The sequence below is a fragment of the Rhipicephalus sanguineus genome, chromosome 1, assembly GCF_013339695.2.
Source record: "Rhipicephalus sanguineus isolate Rsan-2018 chromosome 1, BIME_Rsan_1.4, whole genome shotgun sequence".
Lineage (NCBI taxonomy): Eukaryota > Metazoa > Arthropoda > Arachnida > Ixodida > Ixodidae > Rhipicephalus > Rhipicephalus sanguineus.
In genome coordinates this window covers 133569482-133588058 of record NC_051176.1, presented here as the reverse complement: position 1 = coordinate 133588058, position 18577 = coordinate 133569482, and positions in this window count along the sequence as shown.

Sequence of the window (18577 nt, the reverse complement as noted above, 5' to 3'; positions counted from 1 at the left end):
GCAACTTTCCAAATGCTTTTTTTTATCTGTGTCGCCACAATCCGCGCGCATGCGAAGCAGCTCTTTGAAGTTGCCTGTATTTGTAGAGGAGGCTGTGCTTGAATCCATGGGACCACTGTCTCTATGTCCACGGAGAGCCACACCTTGCCACCCGCAAAAGAGAACTGTCTCAACAATAGGCTGTAACTTCCTTCGGATCTCTCTTATTTGAATTTGCCTGCCATGGTCCAGCTGATCAACAACACTGGGCACACATCCTGAGAAGGTTTGAAGAAAACTATCGGCTACCAGATGAGCGTCAGCGTGATATTTAGTGACTTCATGTGCACCGAAGATTTCGAGGGCGTGCTTCCACTTTTGAAATGGATTGGATACGAGGGTCTTAGTGCGCGCATGATGGCCCTTGCCAATCTCACTTCTGCTAAAAAGGACACACACTCGGCAAAACGCACCCTCTTGAAGCGCTGAGAAGCTAAGCCATCGGTACCTGTCCAGCCAAGCCACGTAAACATTCGTTTCTGCTTAAAATCGTTCATAGACTTAAACATATAGCATGGCGGAGGAATCCAAGGAGAAGCTAGCAGTTGATGTTTTGTGTCATCATCCACTTTTGAGCAATCTGTGTAGAGCCCGATATCAAACTTGCTTCTGCTAACATTTTGAGGGTCATAAAAAGATAAATAATTACATAAATGATAATCAGGCTGAAGCCCAATAAATCCCACCACCCGGGTGACGCCGCTGGTTGGTGGTGTATGAGAGCACGAAAAAATTTCGGGGGGGGGGGGGGCTGAAGCCCCATAAGCCCCCCCCCCTGGCTACGCCCCTATATATATATATATATATATATATATATATATATATATAATGTACACACACACTCCGTGATGTTAATAAAACTACTTAGCCTCACGTAACCAAAACAAAAATAGTCAACAGTCACATTATACACTCTGACGTTAAAACAAAACAAAGCTTAAATGCGCTAGTAACGGCCAAGAATTCCACTATCTTGAAGAAAAATTTTGAATGCTTTTAAAGCTAATTCTGCAAATCTCTGAGTTTCCTTAAACTGAGTGGTCTGCGGTCTAACGCAGATGTAAGTCGGCGTCTTGGTGTATCGTGGTGTGGACCTTCTAGAAGGAGCTGATGTGTGTCTTCATGTGCAAATCCACAATCGCATTCAAGAGTTTCAGTGCGGCAAATTCTGTGCAAAAATGCTTGGCGTAGGCAGTGCCTAGCCTTAAAGGGGCCCTGCAACACGTTTTCAACATGGTCGGAAAACACCGCCGATCGGTAGTCGAGGCTCCTTAGAACACGCTAGCCAAACAATATAGCGCAGCACGCGGCCTGGAGTTTACAATTAATTCTCAAAGTCAGCTAGAAATCGTTCCCTCTTCGCTCGACAAATGATGTCATGTACCCAAGTGATCGCGCCATATACCCAAATGCACGGGTATTGGCTGATTTGAGCATCGTGAGCTGCATAGTTACCGAGGCCGCCGCGGGAAGTCGCCACGTGCCGGCGCGCGCGCTCGCGATCACACTGAAAGTGGGCCGCGCGCTCGAAGAAAAAGAAGAATCAGTGCTCAAGTTCATGACGCGCGTGACGTAACTTCTTTCCCCCAAGCCATCCTTGCCTGCTAAGCTTTCAGCGCGCTCGCCGGGACGGGAGAAGAGAGAAAGCAATGGCAACGTGCGACAAATGTCTGTAAGTCCGCTCGTACTTGACGGATTCTGAAAATTTCTGCGGCGGTCGATTCGTGACGCAGTAAACGCCTTTAATAAAGCTATTCGATGGTTACTTAGAAAAGTGTTGCAGGGCCCCTTTAATCGGTGAATAAGGGTTTCCACACTTCTGCCTAATGATAACGGAGTTTCAAATTCAATAAGTGTATCTGTGTGATATAAATCAGATCTTTTAGAATTTTAGTCAAACCACGCATTTCTACATGTTGAAAGATTTTGTCCTTAAAGTACTGCGCAAAAATTCATTTTTCGATATTGGAATAGAAACCATATCATCTTTTCGATGTACTTGTCGTGCTGCTTCATCAGCTGCTGTGTTGCCAGGAATGTTGCCATGTCCCGATATACACTGGAACATTAGTTCATGATGCTTTTTATTTGCCTTTGTGAGCCCTTTAAGTGTCTCGTAGATTAGACTATCACCGATTGTTTTCGCTTTTTTTGGTGTTACAGAGTGATGTTAGTGTCGCCTGTGAATTACTTAAAACTACCCGTTTTTGCGCATCTCTTACGGAATTGATCACTTTTATAGCACTAAGAGGAAGACAGACAGGGGCGTGAGGGGAAGACAGAAAATTAGGTGGGTAGATGAGATTAAGAAGTTTGTAGGTATAACGTAGCAACAGAAAGCACAGGACCGGGTTGATTGGCGGAACATGGGAGAGGCCTTTGCCCTGCAGTGGGCGTAGACAGGCTGATGATGATGATGATGATAGCACTAAGGATAGCGTATAGTTCAGCTGTTGTAGACGATGTCACGCGAGATAACTTAAATGCATCTTGAACATTGAGGTGCGGTACAAGAAATGCTGAAGTTGAAGATGTTGGTAGTACACTGGAGCCATCTGTATCGACATGTAGGTAACACGGATATAAATAAATAAATAAATAAATAAATAAATAAATATATACATACATATATATATATATATATATATATATATATATATATATATATATATATATATATATATATATATATATATGGTAGAGCGCTAGTTGTTAAGCAGCTCGAATGAACATGCATGTCCCTTTTTCTGATTATGCCATCCACAGACTATTCGATCTTTGGTAGTTTGGTAGCTTAAGCAGCCATGATGGAGGATAATCGACGTCTGAGTTAAAAAATTTCCTTCCTTGCCAATATATATAGATAGGCGTTTTCCTTAATTCCTTTATGAATACAGCTCCTATCCCTTTTTAATATTTCCAGAGCCAATGGGTAGTTTTGATGTTGTGTCTGAAGGCAAAAAAAAAAGTGCCGACATGTTTCTTTACTTCTCATGACTATAAAGGGAGATTGACTTCTTTCATGCTTCTTGTATTTCCCTTGTCAGACAGCGACGTCACTGTTTAACTAAAAATGCGGTAATGAGTTTGCAGTGTTCGCCACAATATAATTTCGTTATAATTTAGTTAGCGGTAAAAACGCTGAATATGCGCTACTCTCTATATAGGCTACACAGTTAAACCTCGATATAACAAAATTCAATATTACGTAACTCTCGATATAACGAACCATTTCAATTCTTATAACTTAATGTCCATAAACACCAAGTATTTTCTGCCTCAATGTAACGAAAACATAATTATGCGCAATTTCAATGTAACGAAGCTTCACTGCTGCCGCAGAGGAATCCAACGCAATAAACTGAAGCTTTTCCAGGTGCCAGTGGTCATGTGGCATGCTGTATTGTGTAGGGTGTGGCAGTCGTCATATGGTAATGCATGCGGTCGTATTGCAAAGCGTGCTCCTCAATGCTGTCCTCGCCTTCGGAGCGGTGGAGAGGAAGAGACTGCGGCCGATTCGTGGCATGCGGGAATCCTGTAGGCGCATCACATCGCGCACTATTCAACTGTCCCGAAGTCCCGTATTCTGCGACGCGCATGCCGTGCATCAACGCCCGATTTGGTGCTTTCGTTATCGCCGCGTGTCAAATACGAGCATGAGCAGCCGTGTACGGCTGCTCGTGCTGGGTATGTTTACTGCTACCGCATCTATTGGCCGCGAGATTGACCTATAGGTGGCAGAACCGTCGCCGCGTTAGTGTGGAGAGGCGTACGGAGGCACGTATACAAATGCGCAGAGCGGCGCTTCGTTGTGAATGGTTTGAGCCGATTGTCGGCGAATAAAATGCGTTGATTGCAGCTTACTGGTAATATATACGCTCTTCATTGTTGAATCGATGCACGAAGACCATCCAACGTTACTATTACAAGTGAGAGAAGCGCAATCCGCCGATGAACGTGATGCTCGCCCTGGATGACCTGCAGTCTGCGCTTACGCACTATATGACGTTTTTTGTTGTTTTCTCTGTACGTGTTTAGCTTGTGTTTTGTGTACTACGTCCTGCAGTAGCACGACTGAACTACTTAAGTGTTTACTTCTTGTTCATTTTTATAGCAGCCCGTATTCCTGTGCAATGAGTTCAATAGCACTGCTCACGCGAATACGCATATATATGCAGGTAAGAGTTTAGCACAGAGCTTTCATCGATTGGTTACGTGCACGACAATGATGCAACAAAGGTCCGGTTATTTTATGGAACAAGTGTCTTTCTTTTTCAAACTAATAATGTCTGCTGCCTTCCATCAATTTGTAACAACTCCACACAAACGCTCAAGATAATGTAAACAGAAAGGATGAAGTTTTGCTTGAAATTATACGACATAAATGTAAGGCACACCGTCGGGATTAATTTTGAACATCTGGGACCTTCAAAGCGTGCCTAAGCACACGGGTGCTTCTGCATAAATTTCGCCCCAAGTTAAAATTGCGCGCAGCAACTCCGTTTTATCACTGCGTGTCATTCCATTGTCTGTTTTTCCTTTTCTTTTTTTTTAGGGACAGTTTGAGTACCGAAGTCTCAGACTTCACTTGATAGAAATATTTCGCTGTAGTGGGACCACGACCGTACAATAAAAGGACATCTTAAGCACAACTAAAGCTCATAATGAACTGGAGTGCCGCGGTTATACACCTAATAACAACGCGAAAGTGCATGAGCCTCGTTTTTGTTTACCACCGAGTCGCTGAAACGCTGCATTCACACACTATTTAATGTTCCTCATGTTTGGAACTATGCCAAGCGCACTTTAGGGCGTGCTTGAACCAGAAATAGGCACCAACACTGAAATGATTCTGGCCAGCGAAGGGTACGACACCGATATACAGCCCTCTCGAAAGTCGCACTCACTGATCTTATTACAATGCGCATGCAGCCGAGCAAGCTCATTTGCTTCTGTGCACCATGTTAGGTATACGTACGAGCAGTTAAACTCCCGCTAACATAAGAGAACAAACCGCCATTTGAGAACGTGCAGGACGTACGCGCACATGCAAACACGACGTGGCTAGCAGACGACGCAGGGAGCAATCCACACTAGGCGCGCTTCAGCCAGTAGCCGCCAGGCGGCGACTCCGCTCGATCTCGCGGCCAATAGATGCGGTAGCGTTAAACGCGGCAAGCTCCGAGTATCTTGCAAGCGATCTCGGTCGGCGAGGAAAAAGGCGTCGCCGCTTTTTAAAGACGATAGTCTTTCTGGGGATATTTAAACGGAGAAATTTTGGTCTGTCTTTCTGTGTGTCGGCACGTCACTCGATACAGCCCCGCGGCCAAAGTTGAACCGCTTGCCCAAGGGCCAGCCATCTTGAACGGCTGACTAGGTTCATACTTGTGTACATTGTCGATCAAAAAGCAAACATTACGCATATCTGAGGCGCAACATCACTGGGTAGGTATTAGGTGGTGTGTTCCTTTAATAGAAAATGCATACATACGTAATTCTAAAGACTCCACTTTCTTAAGCTGCGCTGAAAATGCGACTGCGCTGAAACTTGCCTTCCCCCGTGCCATCTGCACGAGCTCATTGTTGTGTTTCGGTTTCGCTTCTGTATTGCACTGTTCGAATGTCATGGGGCGCCGCTCTGGCATTCCTGTTTTACCCAGGCTACGTGTAAATAAAAGAGTGTGTGGAGAGTACTCGTTGAGTGCGGACGTTTCTTCTGCTTAAGCGCTTCGCGCGAAACCGCGTGTTCGGGCTGGCTGGCGTCCCCGCCGGTCGCGTTGGTCACCGCCGGTCTTCGCCTGCTGCTGCGCCGGGACTACCAGCCCGCAACACAGAACTCATGTTTCCCGGCGTATTGCCAGATGGCGTCCATATCTCACGCAGCGCCTCTTCTATCGTCTTTAGACGACATTTGCAGCGAAGCACGCAGATACGCGGCCAATTTTTTGGGGATATTGCAGAGCTCATTCTTTGTGATCCGAAACTCGAAAGAAGCTATTCTGCTGGAACCTGCGTAGAATAGAAAAGTTACACGGTCCGTTACGCATTTGCCTAAGACAACTGGAAAGAGAAAGCCATCTTCTTCTCATTCAATCGTATTGATCCCGCCCGAAAGCGTTCATAGTGCTTCAGTCACTGTTGGACACAGTGTTCGTCGGTGCTGCATACGTATGTTACGTTCGTTTATTAGAAGCACACTGAGAATACATAGAAACAATGGGTCTGTTCTTCGGGAGAGGGTAGCGTGCCCTCGGCGCATGCGCTGCTGCTTTGTCCTCTGGCGGTGGAATTTCTTGTGGCCTAAACCGACACTCGCGCACAACACTGAACCCGGTACTCACGAACACCACACATCCCTCCCCACTTTGAGTCACCACTGATCTTGGTAACGGTCGGGGGGACGGCGACGTCTCAGAGGCCGCTGTGGTGGTCCCTGCAAAGTGTCGTTGGATGGGAGTGGCGCTGGCGTGGCACAGCACTCTGGAGCGCCTGCAGTCGGCGCCTCTTGCTGATTTTCAGCCTGGCCGTCTGGGAGGAAAAACGGAAGCAGCGAAGGCTGGCGGGTATTTCCCGATGATTCTGTTGTAGAAGCGTTGTCATGAGTTGCTTCTTGTCTCGTAGTCTGGATATGGTTTTTGTGTCGTCGCACGACACCTCTGTCTGTGCTGACCAACCAAGACCGACAACCCACTTGTTTGATGATTGTCCCTTTCATCCATGCCGGGTCGCCTGCGAAGGTCTTCACGTAGACGATTTGATTTTGGCGAATGCGCCGTCCTTCTTTTCCTTCCTCGTCAATGAGCTCAGAGTCTGAGGGCTTCAGATATGTCAATGCGGTCGGGAGTTCACGACCAAACATCATCATGGCGGGTGTTTTCTTCGTGCCGGCATGCGTTGTCGTGTGCTGCTTTAGAAGAAAACGCGCAAGTCGGTGTGCGATAGGGACGTCTTTCTCTTTTGCAAGCGCTTGCTTGAGTTCGAAGACCATGCGTTCCACTTGACCATTCGTGGCAGGATGGTACGGAGCGCTCGTGACATGTTTCACTCCATTTCGTTTGAAAAAATCTGTTTCAACCGAGACGAAAGACGGCCCGTTGTCAGTGACAATTTCTCGCGGTACACCAAAGGTTGCAAAAATGTTTCTGCATTCTTTAATTAGGTGTTTTGACTGAATGCTCGTCATTTGCCGTACTTCAAGCCATTTGCTGAATGAGTCAACGGTAAGCAAGAACATGCTGCCCTCAATGGGTCCTGCAAAATTCATGTGAATTGTCTCGCATGGTTGTGCTGCTCTTGGCCATTCCGGAAGCGGTGCCTTCGCTGGTGCCCTTCGGTTTTCCTGGCATGGTCTGCATTCTTGGGCAGTCTTCTCTATGTCTTTGCTGATGCTAGGCCACCAAAGGTAACCTCTTGCGTAGGCCTTCATAGCGACGATGCCCCTGTGCCCTGAGTGAATAATCTTTAAAGCTGCGGGACGAGCTGCGATCGGAATTATTACTCGAGAGCCCCTGAGCAAACATCCCTGTAGCGTCGACAGCTCGGACGCTAACTTCACATATGGTCGAAAGTAGTCGCCTTTCATTACTCGTAGCTTTCCTTGCTGGGCTGCTTGAATAACTGCTGAGAGAGTTTTGTCCTCGCGCGATAGCTCTGCAATGCGCTTGGGTGAAAGCTGGGGATCAATCGCACATTCTAGCATCAGAACATCGCCGGGAGGGGATGGCTCGTCGTCATCTCCCTGCAGTGGCAGCCTGCTCAATGCATCTGCATTCTGGTTTCGACTGCCCTTTCTGTAAACAAGGTCGTAGTCGTAAGCGGACAACTTCAGGCACCATCTGGTCATGCGTGGTGACAAGACTTGCGGAAGCGGCTTTTTCGGCCCGAGGATGCTGAGTAACGGCTGGTGATCAGTTGTAATAGTCACATGTCTTCCAGTTATATACTTCTGGAAATGATCAACGCCAAATATCACGGCAAGTCCTTCCCGATCTAGTTGTGCATAATTCCGTTCTGCCTTGCCAAGCGTTCGGGACGCGAAAGCAATAGGTGCTTCTGCTCCGCTTTCATCTACTTGCGATAAAACGGCGCCAACACCATAGGGCGAACACCATGATAGGAGAAGAGGTTTGCGCTCGTCATAGTGAGCAAGCACCGTGCTGTCGCGAATGAGTTTCTTTAACTCTTCGAAGGCCTTTTGGTGCTCCTTCTCCCATATCCATTGTGTTTCCTTATGCAAAAGCTTGTACAGTCGTGAGGCCACTGTCGCTCTGTCCTTGAGGAAGCGGTCGCAGAAGGCAAGCAGGCAAGCCTAAAAATGTTCTGAGTTCAACTCTATTTTTCGGCGCTGGTGCATCGATGATGGCTTTAACCTTCGCTCCAGTTGTATGCACACCTTGTTCATCGATGCAATGTCCTAGGAATTCCACATTCTTGTCCCCAAATCGACATTTCTCTTTCTGTAGGCGCAGGCCCATATTACCCAGTCTTGACAACACTTGGTCTAGCCGTTCGTTGTGTTGCTCTGGCGTTTCTCCGCAGACAATTATGTCGTTGAGGTACACGCTGGTGCCAGGAATTCCTGCGAGAGTTGTCTCCATGATTTTTTGGAATATTGCTGGTGCTGCTGAGATTCCGAATGGAAGTCTCTTGACTGCGTACAGTCCATTCATGGTATTCACGGTCAGTACTTTTGCTGTGTTTTCGGTGACCGGAAGTTGCTGATAGGCTTGAAATAGATCAAGCGTTGAAAACATTCTTCCACCTCTAAGAGTCGACAGCACCTCCTCAGTGGTAGGAAGCGGGTATGCCGCTTTCAAGGACGCTGCATTTACTGTGCTTCTATAGTCGCCACACAGTCTTAACAATCCGGACTTTTTCCGAACCAACACCAAGGGTGTTGCCCAGTCCGAGTGTTGCACTGGTGGCAGAATGCCCTGTTTCTCCAAGCGATCTAACTCTTCCTTCACAGCCGGTCTGAGCGCAAGAGGAACCGGTCGCGCCTTGCAAAAGCGTGGTGGGACGTTTGGATCTAGCTCAATGTGAACTGGGGGTCCCTCGTAACTGATGACATCTTCATTAAAAACACGTGCGTGCTTTTGTAATAGGCGGTGCAGCACTGCGGGCTCTGTGTGCGTTGCATCATCCGTTTGATTTACGCCTTGCAGCCGGATTTTGAGAGTACTGAACCAATTACGGCCCAGAAGGTTGCATCCGCTGCCTTCCATGATATGCAATGGAAGAACGTAATCTTTAGTCTTGTGCCGCACTTGTACTTGAGCAGTGCCAACGAGGCTCAAGTGCTCTCCTGACCAGGTGTGGAGGCTTAAGTCTGCTTGAGCTAGAGGAGGTGGTTTTGTAGGCCAACTCTTGTCGTAAGTTTCCTTGCTGATTAGCGAATACGCTGCACCAGAGTCAACTTCGAACTCTAGAAGCTTCCCGTTAACGCGTAGCGGCACCATGAACTTCGGGCATGCTTGCAGGCTCTTTACTGTATTAAGGCCCCATGCTGAACTGTCTCCCGACTCTTCCATGCTTGCAGGTCTAGGCTCCATTTTATGCGTAGCAGTTTTGCGTTGCTTTTTCTTTGCGATGCAAGCTCTTTCAATGTGCCCAATTTTCTTGCAATAGTTGCATGCAGAATTCCGGTACTTGCACTCACCCGGATCGTGCGAGCCGTCGCATCTGTAGCAGTGTGCCTTGCGTGGAGTGTGCTGCTCTCCCTTTGCGCCTCCTTTCTTGTGGCTTGTTTTGTGCACTTCTAACTTTTCTGTTTCGAGCTTGATGCTCTTTTGCTGCAGGGCAGCGCTTTCCGCTCTCTCGGCTGTGTGGTTGCGGCGGCCGTGGTCGCCGTCGCCTCAGCGGCGGGCAATGCCCCAACGCCGAAGTTACAATCCGCGGCGAGTTTACGTAAAGCGGCAACGTAAACAGCAATGGACTCACCTTGTTGTTGGTCGCGTCTTTGGAATTTGCAGCGACAGTACAGCTCAGATGGGCGTGGGTCGTAATGTGCAGCCAAGGTTTGGACGATTTCTTCATACGGCACTTCTCCTGGGCTCTTTGGTGCGACCAGTGCGCGGACGGTTTCAAATGGTCTCCGGCCCGCACAGAGTCAGGAGCAGGGCTCGCCTCTTCTCGTCGGCTGTGATGGAATTCGCCACAAAGTAGAATCCAAGGCGTTGAATCCATGACGTCCAGGCCTTCCCCGAGAAGGGCTCGATGGAAGCTTGAAGAGACGCCATTGGCAGTGGACCACACCCGTATATTCAATGGGTTTTCGTTTCCCTCGTCGCCAGTGCTGCATACGTCTGTTACGTTCGTTTATTAGAAGCACTCTGAGAATACATGGAAACAATGGGTCTGTTCTTCGGGAGAGGGTAGCGTGCCCTCGGCGCATGCGCTGCTGCTTGGTCCTCTGGCGGTGGAATCTCTTGTGGCCTAAACCGAAACTCGCGCACAACACTGAACCCGATACTCACGAACACCACAGTCGGCAAGCTGAAATCACCATAAGTTCAGGTACGTACAACAGGTTCTAGATGGTCTATGTCTAGAACTTGCAAGCCATAAGTGGGCACCATGACTCGACTATCTTCAGTGGAACGTTATGCGCCTGAGATACTGCGTCCAGTACCATGGAACGCAGCAGTGTTGTTTAAGGTCACGCGAATTTTGTGTATGCTCGCTTACTTTATCTTCCTATTTTTTCATCCTTTAATCCCTCCACCCAGCGTAGGATATCAAACCGGACGCGCGTCTGGTTGACCTTCCTGCCTTTCCTTCCTGTTCCTCCTCCTACAGGATCGAAGGAATTGTAAGCTTTCTACACCTCATATAGTCTTGCAGTGCCTCCGTGATCGGCCCATCTTTGACCCAGCGAAGATGTCATGTGATGACGTCATGATTACGTCACAAATGTTAGTGGTCTGTGACGAGATTATGATGTCATATGGTGACGTCATCACGTGATGATGGTTTTTTTCATCACTCGTGTTGATGCCGCCGATGCCATCGGCCAGTTTTCGCGTTTGATGAGGCATCTAAGACTTTCGCTTTAATAAAGTCCCAGCGAAAGCAATAGAAACTGAGCTATAGAGGCGCATTTACCGCAAATGAGGTTTTTATTTTTTTGATATATATATATATATATATACGGGTCATTCCATGGCAAATCACCCAGCGTTTTTCCGACCATCACAAATATGGCTGAAAAAATTTCCACGCTTTTCTTGAAGCTCAAAACTCGTTCTGCTCGTTCATTTCTGTTGCCTAAAATTTTCCCGCCTGTTTGTGAGAGTCTGTAGTTTTGCGCCGACTGAGCTAAAGGGCATCAAACAACAATTTTTTCCAAAGGGCGTTTATAGGATGCACTCAATAAAATGGTATTTTCGGCAAGCTAATGAAGTGATGTAACTGTAAAATTAATGACTTATTTATGTATATCGATTCTTCGAGGGCTTTTCGCACGAGCAAAATTGAATAAAGTTGCAAAGTTTGATATTTTTTTCCAGGAACAAGACAAACTCAAAGGGTAGCAATTAATTATATACTGGAAGCCTGTTCGACATACTACAAAAGAAAAATAATTTAGTCGCTGAAGGTGTAGCAAATCGTCTGAAAAAAAAATTGGAAATTTCACTTTTTTTGAGAAAAGCTCTGTATTCATCGTCAAAAACTTGCCTTGGTGGTCGGACTAAAAATATGCACTATACTTCATTTGAAAGCTTTATGTATTAGCTGAACAGAGACAAAGTTACAAAAGGGTATTATTTTTTTCACTGGAGAAATATTTTTTTTGAAATTTCGTATCTCCGCCAGCTTTTCGCCGACGTAACTCAAGCGGCATGAAGCACTCACAACGGCAATCTTCAGTCCATGCCCACTGACCTGGGATGCAGACGTCAAGCATGGTGCTGTCTATAAAGCAACCCCATTTCCTTTTCCATTACTTTATAGACAGCCTATGTTTGACGTCTGCATCCCAGGTTAGTGGGCATGGGCTGAAGATTGCCTTTGCGAGTGCTTCATGCCGCTTGAGTTACGTCGGCGAAAAGCTGGCGGAGATACGAAATTTCAAAAAAAATATTTCTCCAGTGAAAAAAATAATACCCTTTTGTAACTTTGTCTCTGTTCAGCTAATACATAGAGCTTTCAAATGAAGTATCGTGCATATTTTTAGTCCGACCACCAAGGCAAGTTTTTTGACGATGAATACAGAGCTTTTCTCAAAAAAAGTGAAATTTGCAATTTTTTTTCAGACGATTTGCTACACCTTCAGCGACTAAATTATTTTTCTTTTGTAGTATGTCGAACAGGCTTCCAGTATATAATTAATTGCTACGCTTTGAGTTTGTCTTGTTCCTGGAAAAAAATATCAAACTTTGCAACTTTATTCAATTTTGCTCGTGCGAAAAGCCCTCGAAGAATCGATATACATAAATAAGTCATTATTTTTACAGTTACATCACTTCATTAGCTTGCCGGAAATACCATTTTATTGAGTGCATCCTATAAACGCCCTTTGAAAAAAATTGTTGTTTGATGCCCTTTAGCTCAGTCGGCGCAAAACTACAGACTCGCACGAACAGGCGGGAAAATTTTTGGCAACAGAAATAAACGAGCAGAACAAGTTTTGAACTTCAAGAAAAGCGTGGAATTTTTTTCAGTCATATTTGTGATGGTCGGAAAAACACGGGGTGATTTGGCATGGAATGACCCATATATATATATATATATATATATATATATATATATATATATATATATATATATATATATATATATATATATTCGAGGAAAGGTGTCGCCGGATCCGGGAGTAATAGCAGAAGCAAGGTGTTGACGCACAAGTGAAAAGAAGCTTTATTTGACGTTTCGACCGTGGGCCCGGCCTTCGTCAGAAAGACGAAGGCCGGGCCCACGGTCGAAACGTCAAATAAAGCTTCTTTGCACTTGTGCGTCAACACCTTGCTTCTGCTATATATATATATATATATATATATATATATATATATATATATATATATATATATATATATATATATATATATATATATACCCCTACTGCTGCAACAACATTCAAGCAGCCGAGCAATATATTTCCGAACGGCTTGCAGAGCAGCACCGCTATCAGGTCTGTAAAATTATGTGGATGTTGTTCAGTGATAAAACCGAGTTTGAAGAATTTTCTTCAGGCACTGCATAGCGGAGACCAAAATTCGCGAAGCCGTAACGGGTCTTTCGGTTTTAATTCGGCGTGCGATGTCGAGAAACAGAAAACGTGACGTCATATACGGAGGTGCCGTGATTCAGGTTGTCGCCTTGCTTTCATGAGATTCAAGCCGCAGTTCTTTCTTTCTTTCTTTCTTTCTTTCTTTCTTTCTTTCTTTCTTTCTTTCTTTCATTCATTCTTTCTTTCTTTCTTTCTTTCTTTCTTTCTTTCTTTTGCGTGCAATGGTTTTCGATCTTGCGCGTTCATCAGACTGAGTCAAAGAGGTTAGAGGAATGAGTGGAGCCCGAGTGGTTCGATTCGGTGAACGTGATAGCATCGACGTTGCACCGCAACACGCCAGGCTTTGATGACAAGCCGCGGCGGCAGAATAGGCGCTCTACAGTTTCGCTTAACGCTTGTTAAGACAGTGCATTGGACCTGCGCTGTCGTGTTTATTTTTTTTTTGTTCGTTTCTTGTATTCGCTCAAGAACAATCTTCGGCGTGACCCGCCGGGGTTGTCTATATAGTGGCTATGGTGCTCGACTGCTGACCCGCAGGTCGAGGGATGGAATCCCCGCCGCTGCGGCCGCATCTTCGATGGAGGCCGAAAATGCTTGAGGGCCGTGTAGTTAGATTTAGGTGCACGTTAAAGAACCCCAAGCAGTCGAAATTTCCGGAGCCCTCATAATCATATCGTGGTTTTGGGACGTTAAACCCCAATAATTATTATTATTCTTCGGCGTGGCATGAAATCATTGTCGCCGGATCTCAGGTTAAACAAAATCATTTTTTTTCTTTGCGTGATTGAAACTAATTTTTTTTTCTTACTGCCGTATAGTTCAAAGATTCCTGCGGCATATACGAGTATATTCGGTGTAGAAATGAATCCTTCCGCGAATGTACTTTGCATAAAAGGTCGAATTTCCATGGAAGGAAGTTTTGATATAACGAAGTAACTTTGCTGATTTTATCGACTTCGTTATATCGAGGTTTAACTATATAAGAGTTGGTGTATACGTCGTCGTAATACTAAAAGGCCATCCTTCCATACTTACCGCCGAAGAAGCGAAGCTGCCAGCATATATAGTACTACACCGCCGTCGCTCGTAATCTCTCCTTCCTTACCCTCAAGGAATAATGCGCTCACTGCACGATGATACACAGGAAGAAGCTCGCGTGTTGGTTCTTGCATGTGTCAGAGTCCAAACGCAAAGCAGTCAGTCTCGGCGGCAGCATGCATGCTCCGGACGCCTTTGTGAAAACTGGCGTGTTCGCGAGTAGTGAGAAGCCTAGCGGCGGTCATAAAACGCCGCCAGAGCGGATTACTGTAAACGATGAAAGTGTGCCCAGTAAAAGTGTGGCGCCGAAAACTCGAAGTATATCGTGCATCGCGGTATGCGTGCGCTCCTTGAACGCACGAAAGGCCGAAGCGCGTAAAATCGGCGACCTCTTTTGCACGCCCGTTCTCGTTCATAACGTACTGTATACGTTCACGTTTAAAACGCATAGTTGGCGGGCGATGGAAATTGTGTTTTTTTAGTGCGTCCCAGGACAACTTTACATAGAAACTCGTGGTGATTTGTGTCTCTGTTACCCGTTGCTTCGACGTATAATATATGACTGGCACCATGTAACGATGATCGACACAGTTATCGCGTATAGCATTGCCGTTGATGAAGTACATATCTGGAGCCATATTCAATCGAACAGCGATGTGACAACCCTTAGTTCCTCAGTGTTGCGAGAACGCGCCCAGCGTGTCAACATGCTGGCTTGCACGAAGGATGTCCTCAAACCATCAGCGTCTTAGGAAGCGCGCCGAGCGTCTAAACGCGCGCGCTCGCGCCGCGGCCGTTCTTGCGCCCGGCGACAACTTTCTGTGGCAGCGCAGAATTCGACAGGCCGCGGCAGTCGAATTTCGACGGAGGCGAAATGCAAGACGCCCGTGTACTGTGCGATGTCACTGCACGTTAAAGAACCAGGTTGTCGAAATTATCCGAAGACCTCCAATACGGCGTGCCTCGTGATCACATCCTTGTTTTGGCACGCAAAACCCCAGCAATTATTAAATCACAACGTACAAGATGCCGTTTTTTGTCAATGAAACGTTTCGTCGTTTAAACTATCGATAGCATCGATAGTCAATTTACCGATAGGTCTGCATCACTAGTGTGTGTGTGTGTGTGTGTGTGTGTGTGTGTGTGTGTGTGTGTGTGTGTGTGTGTGTGTGTGTGTGTGTGTGTGTGTGTGTGTGTGTGTGTACATGGCTGGGACGTAGCTAATGAAATGCTATGCGCATTAAAAAAAAAGTCATTTCCTCCCGAAAGACGAAGCACTGATAGCAATAGCAATGCGTTAAACAGCTATTCGAATGTTCGTAGTTTTGTCAGCCCTAGATATAGGTCTATATATTGTAGTAAACATTCATGGACTCATAAAATTAAAGAGCATGGCGTCATGCGCGCAGGGGCGGGCGTAACCAGAACTTTCTTCTTTTTTTTTTCGTGGGGGGGGGGGGGGGGGGGGGGAGGTTTAGTCATTCTTTACGTACGGTCGTGCGGGCGTTTATATGTGTGCGTGTATATATGGACGCATGCAAAATGGAAAAACTTCGGAGAGTGCACGTTAAAGAACCCCAGGGGGGCGAAATTTTCGGAGTACTCCACTAAGCTAGGCGTCTCTCATAATCATATGGTGGTTTTGGGACCGTAAACCAAAACAATTATTATATTATAAGTCAATACAAGAGTCCTGCTTGTAGTGCATGGATCCTGTTCATCTCACATAGCTTGAGGAGCACGTTGAATGCCCATGAAAAGCTTTCATATCTCATTTTGTGGACAATAGTTATATGTACACTTTGTATATATGCACTGTTAGACGTTACGAGATTATGGACTCGGTGGAAGGGTGATTTACTACGCATAAGTTTTACCGTAACATGACTAAGCATATGATCATTTTGATCGTTAGCTCCTTCAGCTTTTGCAAATCTGTATACGCCTAGTAGTTATCGAAGGAACTAACGCTTGTGGCGCGCAATCATTTCAACGAATACTAATGGGCGCGGATGGAATCAACGTCGGCTGTGCTTCATAGCATTATCAATTTAACACGAGTGGCCTTACGTGTCTGTGCCAGCATACCTTTTATAAAGACGATAGTCTTTCTTGGGGAACTTAAACGCAGAAATTTTGGTCTGTCTGTCTTTCTGTCTGTCTTTCTGTTTGTCGGCACGTCCCTCGATTCAGCCACTCGGCCAAAGTTGAATCACTTGCCCAAGGGCCAGCCGTCTTGAACTGGTACGGCTGTTCATACTTGTGAACGTTGTCGATCAAAAAGTAAATATCATGCATATCTGAGGTGCAACATCACTAGGTAAGTATTAGGTGGCGTGTTCCTTTAATAGAAAATGCATACATACGTAATTTTAAGGACCCTAGTTTCTTAAGCTGCGCTGAAAATGCATAAGAATGGAAGCTTGAGCGAGTTGGTGTGCGTTCATCTTTGTTGAAACAGCGCTCACTAGACGACGACGAAGTAAAAGAAGGCACAGGACAGGCGCTGCCTGTCCTGTGCCTTCTTTTACTTCCTCGTCGTCTAGTGAGCGCTGTTTCAACAAAGCTGAAAATGCGACTGCGCTGAAATTTGCCTTCCTCCGTGCCCTTCGCACGAGCTCATTGTTGTGTTTCGGTTTCGGTTCTGTATTGCACTGTACGAATGCCATGGGTTGGTGTTGAAAAACTTTAGTTTTGAGAAGACCAAGAAGGTGAAAAAAAATATTTAAAAAAATGAAAAAGCAGCGTTGTGGGCGGCCTTCAGACTGCCGGTTGTGGGCGCCGCTCTGGCGTTCCTGTTTTACCCAGGTGACGTGTAAATAAAAGAGTGTGTGGAGAGTACTCGTTGAGTGCGGACGTTTCTCTGCAAAGGTCTTCGCCTGCTGCTGCACCGGGACTACCTGCACGCAACACAGCACTCATGTTTCCCGACGTATTGCCAGATGGCGTCCATATCTCACACAGCGCCTCTTCTATCGTCTTTACACGACATTTGCAGCGAAGCACGCAGATACGCGGCCAATTTTTTGTTTGTGCGTGCTCAAACTACGACGGTAAGTTACTTGCGCACTCATTCACCCTCAGAGCTGATATCAATCTTGTACGACCACCGGTGTCCACCATTTCGGCGGATCATATAAAACGCCTATTCGAGGGCTTAACTTTCTATTAATAAAGCGAAAGCCTTAGATGCCTAATCAAACGCGAAAAATGACCGTCGGCGGCGCCGGCGTCAATACGAATGATGCACAAAAAAAAAAGGGCTACCGCAGTTACTGACTATCGGTTTCTAACTGCTCGTGACATACGTTACATCCATGTTTGTAACTGAAGTTAGTGACCGTAGCCTTTGTAAAAGTCACTTTTTTTTCTATAAATGGTAGTAACCGTTACTAAGGTACATCAGTACAGGCTCGCAAGCCCTCTTAGCATTATGAGCATATATTAATTATCAGGGGCGTAGCCACAAATTTTTTTCGGGGGGAGGGGGGGGGAGGGGGGGTTCAACCATACTTTATGTAGAAGGGTTTCTTGAAGGGCCAGTTGGCAGCGCTTGTGTCGGGTGTTCAATCTTTCTCCGTCCCGTTTTTGCGCTGTTCCCCTCAATACTTTATGTATGTTCGTGCGTGCGTTTGTATGTGCGCATGTATATACACGCAAGCAAAACTGAAAAATTTCGGAGGGGTTTGAACCTCCCAACCCCCAACCCCCTGGCTACGCCCCTGTTAATTATCACTACCGAAGTGAACTCATGTCGGCTTCTGGTCAAAGTCAAGCCGCTTGAATTGAAGAGCATGTCCAGGCAAAGAATACGTAAAATAAAATATATTCTTAAATCAAATTTTCATGTTCGTTTCATGTTCGTCGCATGACGCATAACGAAAGTACATATCACATCGTTATGTCAAGCTATACCGTCATACCTCGATATCGATAACCAATTTCAAGGAATATCACCTAAATAACGCCAAAACATTACTTCTGAGTTATGACGAAGTGTAACGTCGTCCACAATACCATTCACTTCCCATCCATTAAGGTGGAAACGAGTCAGCAACGTCTACTCGTTCCTGAAACCTACCGGATGAGCACCGTCACGTCGAAAGACATACGACGCAGCTTCGATTTCATTCTGACGCCAGAAGTTACCGAAGGACCTAACCGTAAACCGTTTCTGTGAGAAAGAAGTTATGCTTAGTTTTGCAGTAACTAAGACCGCCTGCTCTATATCACATTTGTTAGCTTAGGAAGCTTACAGAAAACATCAGCCCG